General features: G+C 53.9%; 1 non-coding gene across 1 annotated transcript; it reads right to left on the reverse strand.

Moving 5' to 3' along the window:
- Positions 1-11,549: 11,549 nt before the first annotated feature.
- trnae-uuc (transfer RNA glutamic acid (anticodon UUC)) lies at positions 11,550-11,621 on the reverse strand. The gene has a single exon. It is a non-coding gene; the product is annotated as a tRNA-Glu (tRNA).
- Between the last annotated feature and the right edge of the window lie 470 nt (positions 11,622-12,091).

Raw genomic sequence — 12,091 nt, forward strand, 5'->3', positions numbered from 1 at the left:
ATTTTTACAATGTTGCAGAAAGAGTCTAAAATAATTCTCCTGGTGTCCTGGCCGATATATCCATTTTGTGAAGTGTCTCTACAATATTTACATGTAAATCAAACAACTGTCAGAAGAGGGCAGAATGAACCAACACGACACACGAATGTACTGTCTTCTATTTGATTTAACGTTTCCTACCACTATAAAATAGGGGTCAGAGTTCAAGTGAGGAGTGGCTGTTGGACTGCGCTTTCTATGAGAACAAAGAAATCACCTTCTGTGTCGAAATGAATTGCTATTCTTAAAAGTTCCCACGAACTCATTGTTATTCTACTTGAACAGAACGAGCCTGGATCGCCTGCTATATTTAAACACTAAGCGTTGGTGATTGTTAATATTTCATTACTTAAGATACAATTTGATTTAAATGGAGAAGTGGTATCCATCTGCCAAACAATGTTGTCTGAAGCGAGGCTCTTTACAGCTAAAAGCTCCCATCGTGTTTCATAGACCCCCTGAACGTCTGATTTTTCCCCCCAAAAAATCCAGCTCAGTTAAGTTAAACATTCTCATTGATCTGAAGAACATTTTATCAACAATTTTCAGTATTTCACAAGGCAAGGGTGCCCAAGACAGGGATTGTACCCAATTCACTGTTAAAGGTTTCAAAAAGAAAATCCAGTTTAGTGACCAGCGGGACATAGCCTAAGAAAAGAACCAGGACTTTCAGGAGTGAAGTTAGGAAACACTTCTACACCCAAAGGGTGGGAAAAGTTTGGAACTGTTCTGCAAACGGCAGTTGATGCTAGCTCAATTGTTAATTTTAAATCTAAGATTGATAGATTTGTTAACCAAAAATATATTAAGGGATATGGGACTAAGGTGGGTCCATGGAGTTAGGTCACATATTGACCATGAACTCATTGTATAGTAGAATCGGCAAAAAGCGGCTAAATGTCCTAATCCTGTTGCTGTGACCACGACTCAGTGAATGGTCAATAACTTATATTGATACAGTAGGACTAACCACTTAAAATATATCCTGGGACTGTCCTGAGGGGAATCTGGGGATATAAAGAAACTTCAGTCTGTGCTCACAAAAAGACAGGTGAAATTCAAATGCAACTGAGTTAAATCACAGATTGTGATGGTGGAGTGTGGAGAGCAGAACCTGCTGGTGAGGCACTCAATGGGAATGACAGCTCCATTAGTTCTCACAATGACAGACCCACGAGCATTTGGGGTATGGTTCAGGTGGGTGTTGTCGAACCGGAAATCTCCAGCCACCTGAAAGACATCAGGTTAAGGAATGAAGAGCTGGTCTCATTGGACAAAAGCTATTTCTGATCGTTTTCCTGTTAAACAGCAGTTGGAGGGGTTTCAGCTGCTCCTCAATGACACACTATTGAAGCAGCTCCACCATTGGTTGAAGTTACATGGAGCAGCCGCTGTTACTCTGCTCAGTCTACCTTCAATTGCAGGGGACTTCAGGCCTGCAGTCAGAAACCCTGAAATGATTGGCACTGCCAGATTTGATGAGCATTATTTCCGAGATAGAATAAAGCTTTCACCTTAAGGGGCTTCAAGTTACCCCTGATGTGGAGCACGAAACAACACCACTTTTAAACCTCACCTGTGTCCGTGAAATCAAGGGGATTGGCAAGTGTAATAACCAAAAGTGGAGTTCCGCTTTAATACATTGTATCCCAATTATTATGCCACTTGTTTCATCTTCCAAGAGAAGTCTCAACAGGAATTCACACTGAACATTCATTGACCGCAAGTTGAGGCAACAGGCCCGAATATCCATGGGAAGGCACGGAAAAGATAAATCAATTGAGGCACTGGTTTGGAGAAATGCAGGTGAAGTTTCAAGATCAATAGAATTAACCAAAGTTATAGAATAGTAATGACCAATTTAAGAAAGACAAGTTGAAGATCTTTTTAAATATAAAGCTAAGATAGACATGAAGTAGTTTCACACAGGGCGATATTTAACAGTGGGCAAATATTTATACACAGATTTCATTCAGGGATCTCCTCAGTGACTGGAGTTTCACGCGATGTGAGTGAGTTCAGAGTGGAGAGTAACCTAGATGTGGAGATGCCGGTGATGGACTGGGGTTGACAATTGTAAACAATTTTACAACACCAAGTTATTGTCCAGCAATTTTATTTTAAATTCACAAGCTTTCGGAGGCTTCCTCCTTCCTCAGGTAAATGTTCAGGAGCTCCTCGAAGCCTACGAGAGTAACCTACACAGTGAAATTTGAGCAACATTTGAGGAATCACATTACCTGCATTCTGCTGCCATATTCATGGAGCCCATAGTCAAAGAGGACAGTGTGGTTCGGAGAGTAGATCCCAGTTGGCCGAAAACCTACTGTCCCCAGGGTCAGGTCAGCAGCTTTAATCAGTTGCCTGGTTCGAAATAAATCCATGTCTACCCTCACCAGCAGGTTCTACTCTCCACACTGCACCATCACAGTCTGCAGTGGGGACAGACTTCTCCCCTCAGACACACTGAAATGGGAACCAAAAGGAGGGATAGGGGGAAGGACTCTCTGGGGCACAGGGGTGGGTTTTACTCTTCTCCATGGAAATCTCTGGCCTCTGAAGTGTTGCCAAATATCAGAGCAACAAACCGCTCCAACTAACAACAGCACCGGGACCAAACCTCTCACTGCAAAATCCCCCATGATACCAAACAACTCAACCATCACATTACCGCCCAACCAACACCTTCTTTTTTTCTTTTTTTTTCTCTTTTTTTCTTCTTTTTTTTGGGAACCAAAGGGAGGGACAGGGGGAGGGACTCTCTGGGGCACAGGGGTGGGTTTTACTCTTCTCCATGGAAATTTCTGCCTTCGAAACTGTTGCCAAGTATCAGAGCAACAAACCACTACAACTAACACCAGCACTGGGAACAAACCTCTCACTACAAAATCCCCCATGATACCAAACAACTCAACCATCACTTTACCCACCAACCAGCACCTTTTTTTTGGTGTTTTTTTCAGGCCCCCCTTTTATAAGAAGGGGGGGGGGTGTAGGGTGTGCTTAAGTACTAAAAACCAAATAAAACGAAATAAGGCATCAAATTAAAATTTTATTTTCCCCGTTCAGGATGCACTCCAGCCCCTGCGGTGCCCACCGGTCGCGGAAAGCCTCAAGCATACCGGCAGACACCGCGTGCTCCATCTCCAGGGCCACCTGGGCGCGGAGCATTCCGCGGAAGTGAGGCAGACAGACCGAGTGACCGCCCCCACCGGCCGCACGCAACCTGGACCTGTGGATGGCAACCTTGGACAGGCCCAGGAGCAGGCCCACGAGGACGTCCACCGATCTGCCCGCCCCCCTCCTCACCGGGCGGCCAAAGATCAGGAGGGTGGGACTTAAGTACAGCCAGAACCTGAGGAGCAGCCCCTCCAAATAATCAAACAGGGGCTGCAGTCTCCCACACCCCGTGAACAAATGAAACACGGACTCCTCCAGGCCGCAGAAATTGCAGGCGGCCTGGGAGTCCGTAAAATGGCGTAAACGCCTGTTGCACGCGACTGCTCCGTGCTACACTCTCCACCCCAGATCCCCGATGTGACACGGGAGGATCCCTGAGTAGAGAGCCCCCCACTGGGGACCCCCGTCTCCGCCGGACGGCAGGATGGTATGCCAGGGCGTGTCCGGGCGAGAGACGAGGGCGAGGAAGTGGAGAGTGTGCAGGAGCAGCCCGTACAGGAAATCCCTCCGCGCGGAGTGAAACGGCACGGAGGGAATTTCCGAGAGACGGCTCAAGTTGTGAGGCGCAGCCCTCCGAGGGAGGTTTCGGGGCCTGGCGCCGATGAGGAATTCCGTCCAAACGGGGGTCAGATCGGACGGGATGACTCCGCACGCTTGAGCCGCCTCCACACCACGAGTGGAGTGAGGGCCGAGCGCCGATTTCAACGCCCGGATGACGGCGGCCGCGTCCCCGGCACGCCACGAGGAAATCCGTGCGGCAAGCGCCCAAGGCTCGAGCCAACCCGACCCTCCACCATCCAGGACGTCCCTGACTCTGGTTACCCGACCGGCCACGGCCATCTGCTCCGTCTGCCACGAGCGGCCGAAGCCGACATCGCGGAGGAACGGATTCCCGAGCAGCGGCTCCTGCAGGACGGCTGCTACCCCCGACGCGCGAGAGCACCGGCCGGAGGCAACCATCTTCCAGACCCTGAGCAGATCCTGGTAAAAGACAGGCAGCTCCCGCAAAGACGTACGGCCGCCCAGCAGCGAGATGAACAGGAGCTGCATGTCATAGTTCAGGCCGTGCACCTGGCGGAAAAAGTACGTCGCCAGCACACGCCATCTAAGAGTACGCTCAACGTACAGGTATCGCTGCAGCGACCGAAGGCGGAAAGTTGCCATCTGGGTGCGGACGCACACCAGCCCCTGACCGCCCTCCCTAAACGGGAGACTCAGGACCGTGGCAGCGATCAAGTGCATCCCTTTGGCCCAGAAGAAGTCGACAAACTTCTTCTGAATCTTGGCGACAAACTCAGGGTGGGGTGTCAAAGTGACCAACCGGTACCACAACATGGCGGCCACCAGCTGGTTTATGACCAGCACACGACCCCTGTAGGATAACACTCGGAGCAGTCCTGTCCAGCGCGCCAGGCGAGCGGCGACTTTGGACTCCAGCTCGTCCCAGTTCGCCGGCCAGGCTTCCTCCGAGGTAGACTCCCAGGTACCGGAGGTGCGTGGTACTCCAGGCGAAAGGCCTGAGCTCCTCCGGCAGGGAGTCCACCCGCCACTGACCCACCAGGAGTCCGGAACATTTCTCCCAGTCGATCCTTGCGGAAGACGCCGCAGAGTATACCTCTTGGCACTCGCGCATCCTCCGCAAGTCAAGGGGATCGGTGACCACGAGGAGCACATCGTCGGCGTAAGCAGAAAGGACGACCTCCACGTCCGGCTCGCGTAGAGCCAGTCCCGACAGGCTCTTTCGCAAGAGGCGCAGGAAAGGCTCCGCGCACACGGTGTATAATTGGCCAGACATGGGGCACCCCTGACGCACTCCTCTCCCGAAGCGAAGGGGCGCCGTCAAGGATCCGTTAATCTTAATCAGACACTCCGTGGTGGCGTACAGAAGTCGGATCCGGGCGACGAAATGCGACCCGAACCCGAAAGCGCGCAGTGTCCCGAAAAAGTACTCGTGAACCACCCTGTCGAACGCCTTCTCCTGATCCAAGGAAAAGAAGGCGACCGACAGGCCAGCCCTCTGGGAATGGTGGATCAGGTCCCGGACCAGGTGAATGTAGGACTGGTCGGGCTGGATCATGTGGTCCAGCACGGTGCCGAGGCGAGCAGACATCGCCTTGGCAAAGACCTTATAATCCGTGCTGAGGAGGGAGACCGGGCGCCAGTTTTTAAGGTTGCGGAGATCCCCCTTCTTAGGCAGCAGGACCACGACCGCCCTGAGCCACGGAAGGGGCATCTCCCCGGTCGCCAGACATTCCCCCAGGATCCGCGCGTAGTCGCCCCCCAGGACGTCCCAGAAGGCCCTGAGGAACTCCACGGTCAGCCCATCCAGCCCCGGGGACTTGCCCCTAGAGAGCTGGTGGAGGGCGCCGGTCAGCTCCGCCAAACTGAGCGGAGCGTCCAGACTGTCAGCGTCCTCCGGGCCGACCTTCGGCAGGTCCTCCCACAAAACTCTGCGCGCCTCCTCGCTGGACGGATCCGGAGAGAACAGAGCCTCGTAGTAGGATCGAGCCCGGGCCCTGACTCCCTCCGGGTCCGAGACGAGGGACCCGTCGTCGGCCAGCATCGTAAGGAGCTGCTTACGAGCCCCCCGCCGCTTTTCCAGCGAGGAGAAGAAGGGAGAGCCGCGGTCCAGGTCCCGAAAGAGCTGGAGCCGCGACCTCACGTACGCTCCTCGGGACCCGACCAGTTGCAGGTCCCTCAGAGCTTCCTTCTTCTCTTCGTACACCTGCCGCAGGGCCGGATCCTCGGCGGCCTGACCGAGACGGGACTCCAGGCCAAGCACCTCCTGCTCCAACCGCCTGACCTCGGACTCCCGCCTCTTAGTTCACCCCCTCGCGTACTCTTGTCAGAAGAGGCGGACGTGAGACTTGCCCACGTCCCACCTTAGCCTCAAGGAGGAGAAGCCTCCCCGCTTCCCTCTCCAGTCGCTCCAGAACAGAGGGAACGAGTCCTGGAACCGCGCGTCCTCCAGCAGCCGGTTGTTAAAGTGCCAGTACGCGGACCCCAACCGAACGCGGAACAGAGCGAGCTCCATCCACACCAGGTGGTGGTCCGAGCACGACACCGGTCGGATGGAGGCCGACGGGACGCAGGAGGCGTACGCCCGCGAAACGTACAGGCGGTCGATTCTGGTGCTCCCTCCTGCAGCCTTCACAAAGGTGAAATGGCTGGAGTCGGGATGGAGATTCCGCCAGGCGTCCACCAAGTCGAAGGACCCGACCAGGTCCCTCAACTTCCCCGTCGCCAACCTACTTAAACCTAATGCGCGGAGGGAGCGGGGCCGCTAGTCGACCGCCACTCCCTCAACAGCCCGGTGAGGAGATACCTGAGCCGGCGCAACCCGACCCCGCCGCCGTCCTTTTCCGCGGCCACGGACCTGACGGCGGCCCGGAACGAGCGGATCAATCGCGCCGGCTCCGACCAACGGTCGAGGGCCAGCCGGACGCTATTGCGACGATGGCTCCAACCGGTCGCAAACTCCCGGAGTTCCTCAACGGGGATGAGGGGAGACTCGGTGCCGGGCACGAGGGTGTCCACCACCTCACTGGAGACGGACGCTAAATCGCCCCCAGTGCTCACCACCGAGTCCCCGTCCTCCTCCGGGTCATCGTCGCCCGCGGCCGACCCACTCCCCGCACAGGGTGCGGAGAACGGGACGGCCGAGCCGGCCGGCCCCGCCTCTGTCACGATCCCACCCCCAGGATCGTCGGCAGAGGAGTCCTCCCCGGGCTCTACCGGGGGGTCCGGGTCAGAGGGCGTCACCGGGCGGGGACCCTCCCCAGCCTCCGGGCGGTGAATGTCCGGCACCGGGATATATGGGGAAACCAGGGAGTACGTAATCTCCAGTTCCCCCGCCTCACCCGGCATCGTGCCCAGAGACTGGGAGAAGGGGGTCTCCCCACCCACTCTGCCACCGACCAACCCGGCCGGTGTAACGCTTCCGTCCTGGTTAAAACCGTCCACCAGGTCGAGCAAGTCCTGGGAGATGTCAAGCCGTCGGTGAACGAACTCGGCTTCATCGGCCTCGCCCACCCCGGCACCCAGGATGCCCGACCCGGTGAACGGGGTACTGTTTTCTCTGCCCGGATCCGCGACCCCCCCTATTGGCAGGGTCTCTCCATCCCCCCCGGGAGGCACGGGCTCTGTCGCCTCCCCCCGAGAGGTGGATGACTCCGGCCGCTGATGGGAAATGGTGGGTGGGGCCGCAGGATCCGTTCCGGGCGCTGACACCCCTTCCACGGGGGGCCGTCACTTTGCAGGGTTCCCCTACGCTTCCATGGAGTGGCGCCTCTTTTTCTTTCCGGAGGGTCGCGGAGGCAGGGGGAGCTCCATGTCTGCTGGGGCTCCTCCCTCCGCTCCCTCCTGATTAACGGCCAGCCCGGGCTCTGTCGCGACCGCGAGGTGTTGACTGGCCACGGTCACGACCACGGCCTCGAGCTGACTAGGACTATTTGTTTCTCGGGGACCAGCCTCCAGATGTTTCGACTTGCTCCGCGCTTTTTTCAGGCGAGGGTTCCCTCCCTCCCCCCCGGCGGAGGCCTTGACGACAACCTCCGCCCGCGCAGTTGACTCTCCCGACGCGGGGGCGGAGTTGGGCGGAGGAGCGGTGGCGGCGCCAACCTCGGCCGCCGCAGCTGCTTTGGCGGCCTGGGAGGCGGGGCAGTTTTTCTTCAGGTGGCCCACCTCCTTGCAGGCATGTCACCGCCCACCCTCTGCCGTCCAAAAGTCGCGGTAGGCGGTCCCCTCATGAAGGGCGTTAAAGCCCCCCCCCTTTCATCTCCTCCCGCGCCAGCTTGACAAATGCCTGGCGACGGAAGGAGTAAACATGCCGGAGGCTATTCTCCCTGAGCCCGAGCGGCAGCGGCGTTACCCCCGACCTCACCTCCCCCAGTTGACGTAGGTGGGGGAGGAGGAGCTCGTCCGGTAGAAAGGGCGGGACGTTAGATAATATAAGCCGCTGCGCGGTGGCCTCCAGCGGGTCCACCGGCAGGAAGGTCCCAGCAACGTGAGCCCCCTACTAAGGGCCAGGGACACCGCCCGCTCGGACCTCAGGAAGAGCACCGCCCTGCCGTACATTTTTGAGGCGGCGACGATGGCCGAGGGGCCGACAACCTCGGCCATGGCCTTAACGCAGGCCTCAATGGTCATGTTGGGGTGGGCGTAGCTCTACACCCCATGCTTCCTCGTGATGAGGGGGAAAGGTGCCGGCCCAGCAGGAGAGGCAGGAACAGCAGGAGCAGCCGCCGAGGCAACCCCCGCATACGTCCTGCTGGGTCCCAGCACCGGCGAAGATGGTGACGCCATGTTGTCAGGCAAACTGATGGAAATGTCCTAGAGTTAAATATTGACAGAAAACCGCCTCTCCCCCGTATCCCAGTACTAGGTTGGGAGAGGGGCTCCTTTGTCCGATGTTTTTTTGTTTTTTGTTGAAGATCGTGCTCAAGAGAGCGAGAGAGCGAGAGAGGGAGGGATGGCAGAAAAAAGGGAAAGGAGGGAGTCCGCAGTGGTGGGCCGCTGAGGAAGTCGGTTGAAGAGGGGCGGGGCTGCACCTTCTTTCTCTCGGTGGGCAGGGGGGAGGAGATGTCTTCCCCGAGACAGCTGGAGCTGCCGAGGCTCATTCCTCCAGGGATGGAAACAAAAGAAAAGTAACTTCACCCAGGCAGCTCCAGCTGTCCCGGGCAGACACTTGGGGTGAAACCCCCTGTCCTTTTATGGTCTTCTTCCTCCCCCTACCTCCAGCCGTCCACACCTCACGGCGCCGACCTCCTCTTCCTCCCTCTGTTTTGATGACCGAAACCGGCAGCAGCACACCCCTCACGGCTGATGTTGACGGTGCTGGTGCTGGTGTTCTCCTTCTCCCTCCTTCCCTGTCGATGGTTCCTCTCGTCTCCTTCTCCTCTCCTCAGGCTGGCTGACTCTGCTCTGCTCTGCTCGTTGTCAGTGTCACCGTGATTAACCTCTCACTACACAATCCCCCATGATACCAAACAACTCGACCATCACTTCACCGCACAACCAACACCTTTTACACAAAACGTGCAATCACTTGACTCCAATTGAAAGATCCGATAAAATAACCTGACTGCATTTCCATCCCACACTCCTGAGCTGAGTGGAGTAGCGAAAAAAATTAAAAGCTGTTTTTGATACAACTCAATATCTTTAGGATCCTCCTTTCATTCAATCACTTCTATTGTCATACTTCATAAGTTTCTTTGCTTCATTTTAACCTGCTGTTTGTTTTTTTGTTACCTGTCTGTTTTGTAACCTCTCTTTCCGATGACTTCTCCTCCTGCTCCCCATCTGTTCTGCTCTTTTCTCCCCATCTCCGGCATTGTCTTTACAAACCCCAGATTCCCACCCATTCCCATGTCCCCTTGTAACACGGTGCAGTCTGCAGCCTGAGTGTCCGTGTCCCTGTGCTTCAGTTAGCCTTCGTCTCTCTCTCTCTTTCTGTCCGTGTGAGTCACTGCACCACAGGCTATTTTCAATCAGCCCCCTCGTTGTCCATTTGTGTCACACAGAACAGAGCGGATACAGTGATACACAGACACCAGCAGAGGGAGTGATAGAGTGGTGTAACTGAGTGCAGAGAAACTGAGAGACAACAGTGGAGGAAGGGAGAGAGCGGTGTGACTGTGTACAGACATACAGAGAGGAACCAGCAGAGGGAGGTGGAGCGCGGTCTATCTCAGTGTAGAGAGACACAGAGAGACACAAGCATCGTGTCCATGAAACCAACCTTTCATCTAAAATCTGAGGCGACATCGAAACTGCTCAGTGTAGAGGAAGCATTACTGTGTATCTAACCCGTGTTGTACCTGCTCTGGGAGTGTTTGATTTGACAGAGGAGAGGGAGCTTCATCGGCATTTAACCTGTGCCGTACCTTCCCAGGGAGTTTGTGATGTCACAGTGTGGAGGGTGCATTGCTGTCTATCTAACTCGCGTTGTAACTGCCCTTCTGCAACTGGAACGATTCTCCTTCTTTACTCTATCAAAACCGTTCATGATTTTGACCACATCTATCAAATCTCCCCTTTACGTTCTCAGTCCCAATTTCTCAAGTCTCTCCACATTACTGAAGTTCCTCATTCCTCGTACTATTTTAGTAATTCTCTTCTGCAGCCTCTCTGAGGCCTTGACTTCCTTCCTAAAGTTTGGTGTCCAGAATTGAACACAATACTCCAGCTGAGGACTAAGCAGTGTTTTATTAAGGTTTCGTATCAATTCCTTGCTTTTTGCACTCTGTGCCTCAATTAATAAAGCCAACGACACCATTTGCTTCTCAGCTTGTCCTGCCACCTTCGAAGATTTGTATAAGTGCAACCGCAGGTCTCCCTATTCCTCCACTCCATTTAAAATTGTTCCATTTAGTTTACATTGCCTCTCCTCATTCTTCCTACCAAAATGTATCACTTCACAATTCTCTGCAATAAATTTCATCTACCATGTGTCTACCCATTTCACCAGCCTGTCTATGTCCTCCTGGAGTCTGTTACTATCCTCATCATTGTTTGTTACATTTCTGAGTTTCGTGTCATCTGCAACCTTTGAAATTATACCCTGTACACCCAAGTCCCGGTGATTAATATATATCAAAAAGAGGAGTGGTCCTAATACCGAGCGCTGCGGACAACATTGTATACTTGCCTCCAGTCTGAAAAACAACCGTTCGTCACTATTCTGTTTTCTGCCCCTCAGCCAATTTTCTATCCACGCTGGCATTGTCCATTTAATTCCATGGGCTTTAATTTTGCTGACAAGTCAATTATGTGATGCTTTATTCTCCCTTAATCTCTCCCTGCATAGAAACTCCTCTACCCATATTCATGGCCACCCTGTCGATCTTGCCATCCCACGTGGCCTCACGACTCCATTGTGTGAATCATGGATGAGGCCATCTCTGATCACTTCCTTGTATCCCTCTCCAACACATAAAATCATAGAAAGTTTACAATACGGAAGGAGGACAATCGGCTCTTTGAGACTTTCAGTTAATTGGCCTGTTCTCTCCACTGATTCGTTGTGACTCGCGGAGTGTTTCCACCGTGTTCTGTGCGTGTTTCACTGAGATTCGGGTTTTACAGTAAATGATCAAAGGATTGTAGTCAAACACTTGGCCATGAGCTGCTGAGTGACCTTTCGGCACATTGTTCCTTGCTTCCCTTTAGCTTGTGGGACTGGGTCTTCAGTGCACTCTTCCTTTCAGAGCTGTGGTCTGCCTCATTTCTCAGTGTGATTGTGGGACTGACACAAAAGCAAAGGGCGGAAGCAGCAGTCACATCCCGCAAAGCAGGCAAATTGCGAGGCTGGGACTAAAAAGCAGGTATTCCCACACCGGGAGTCGAACCCGGGCCGCCTGGGTGAAAACCAGGAATCCTAACCGCTAGACCACATGGGAGCTGAAGAAAAAGCACAGCAGGAAGGGCTCTGACACCACACCCAGAAGGTTAAGGGGCGATTTCATGGATTAATTCATAATTATGAAAGGTTTTGAAAGAGTAATCAGTAGAATTTGTTTCCAGTGATGGAAGGTTTAATAACCAGAGGACACAGATTTAAGATAAATTGGCAAAAAAGCCACGGTGGAGGCCAGGGTGGGGGTGACGAGATATTTTTTTACGCCACGAGTTGTTATGATCTTCAATGCACTGCCTGAAAGGGAGGTGGAAGCATGTTCAATAGTAACTTTCAAAAGGGAATTGAATAAATACTTGACGTGGAAAAAATTGCAGGGCTGTGGGGAAAGAGCCGGGGTGTAGGACTAACCCACTTCCTTCTGTGTTCATCACTGGAAAAAATTCTCCCCCAGGTCACTTACAAAGCCACAGTCAATAACCCAACTGTCTGGTATTGGTCCCTCCATTCACC

The sequence above is a fragment of the Heptranchias perlo genome, chromosome 35, assembly GCF_035084215.1.
Source record: "Heptranchias perlo isolate sHepPer1 chromosome 35, sHepPer1.hap1, whole genome shotgun sequence".
Classification (NCBI taxonomy): domain Eukaryota; kingdom Metazoa; phylum Chordata; class Chondrichthyes; order Hexanchiformes; family Hexanchidae; genus Heptranchias; species Heptranchias perlo.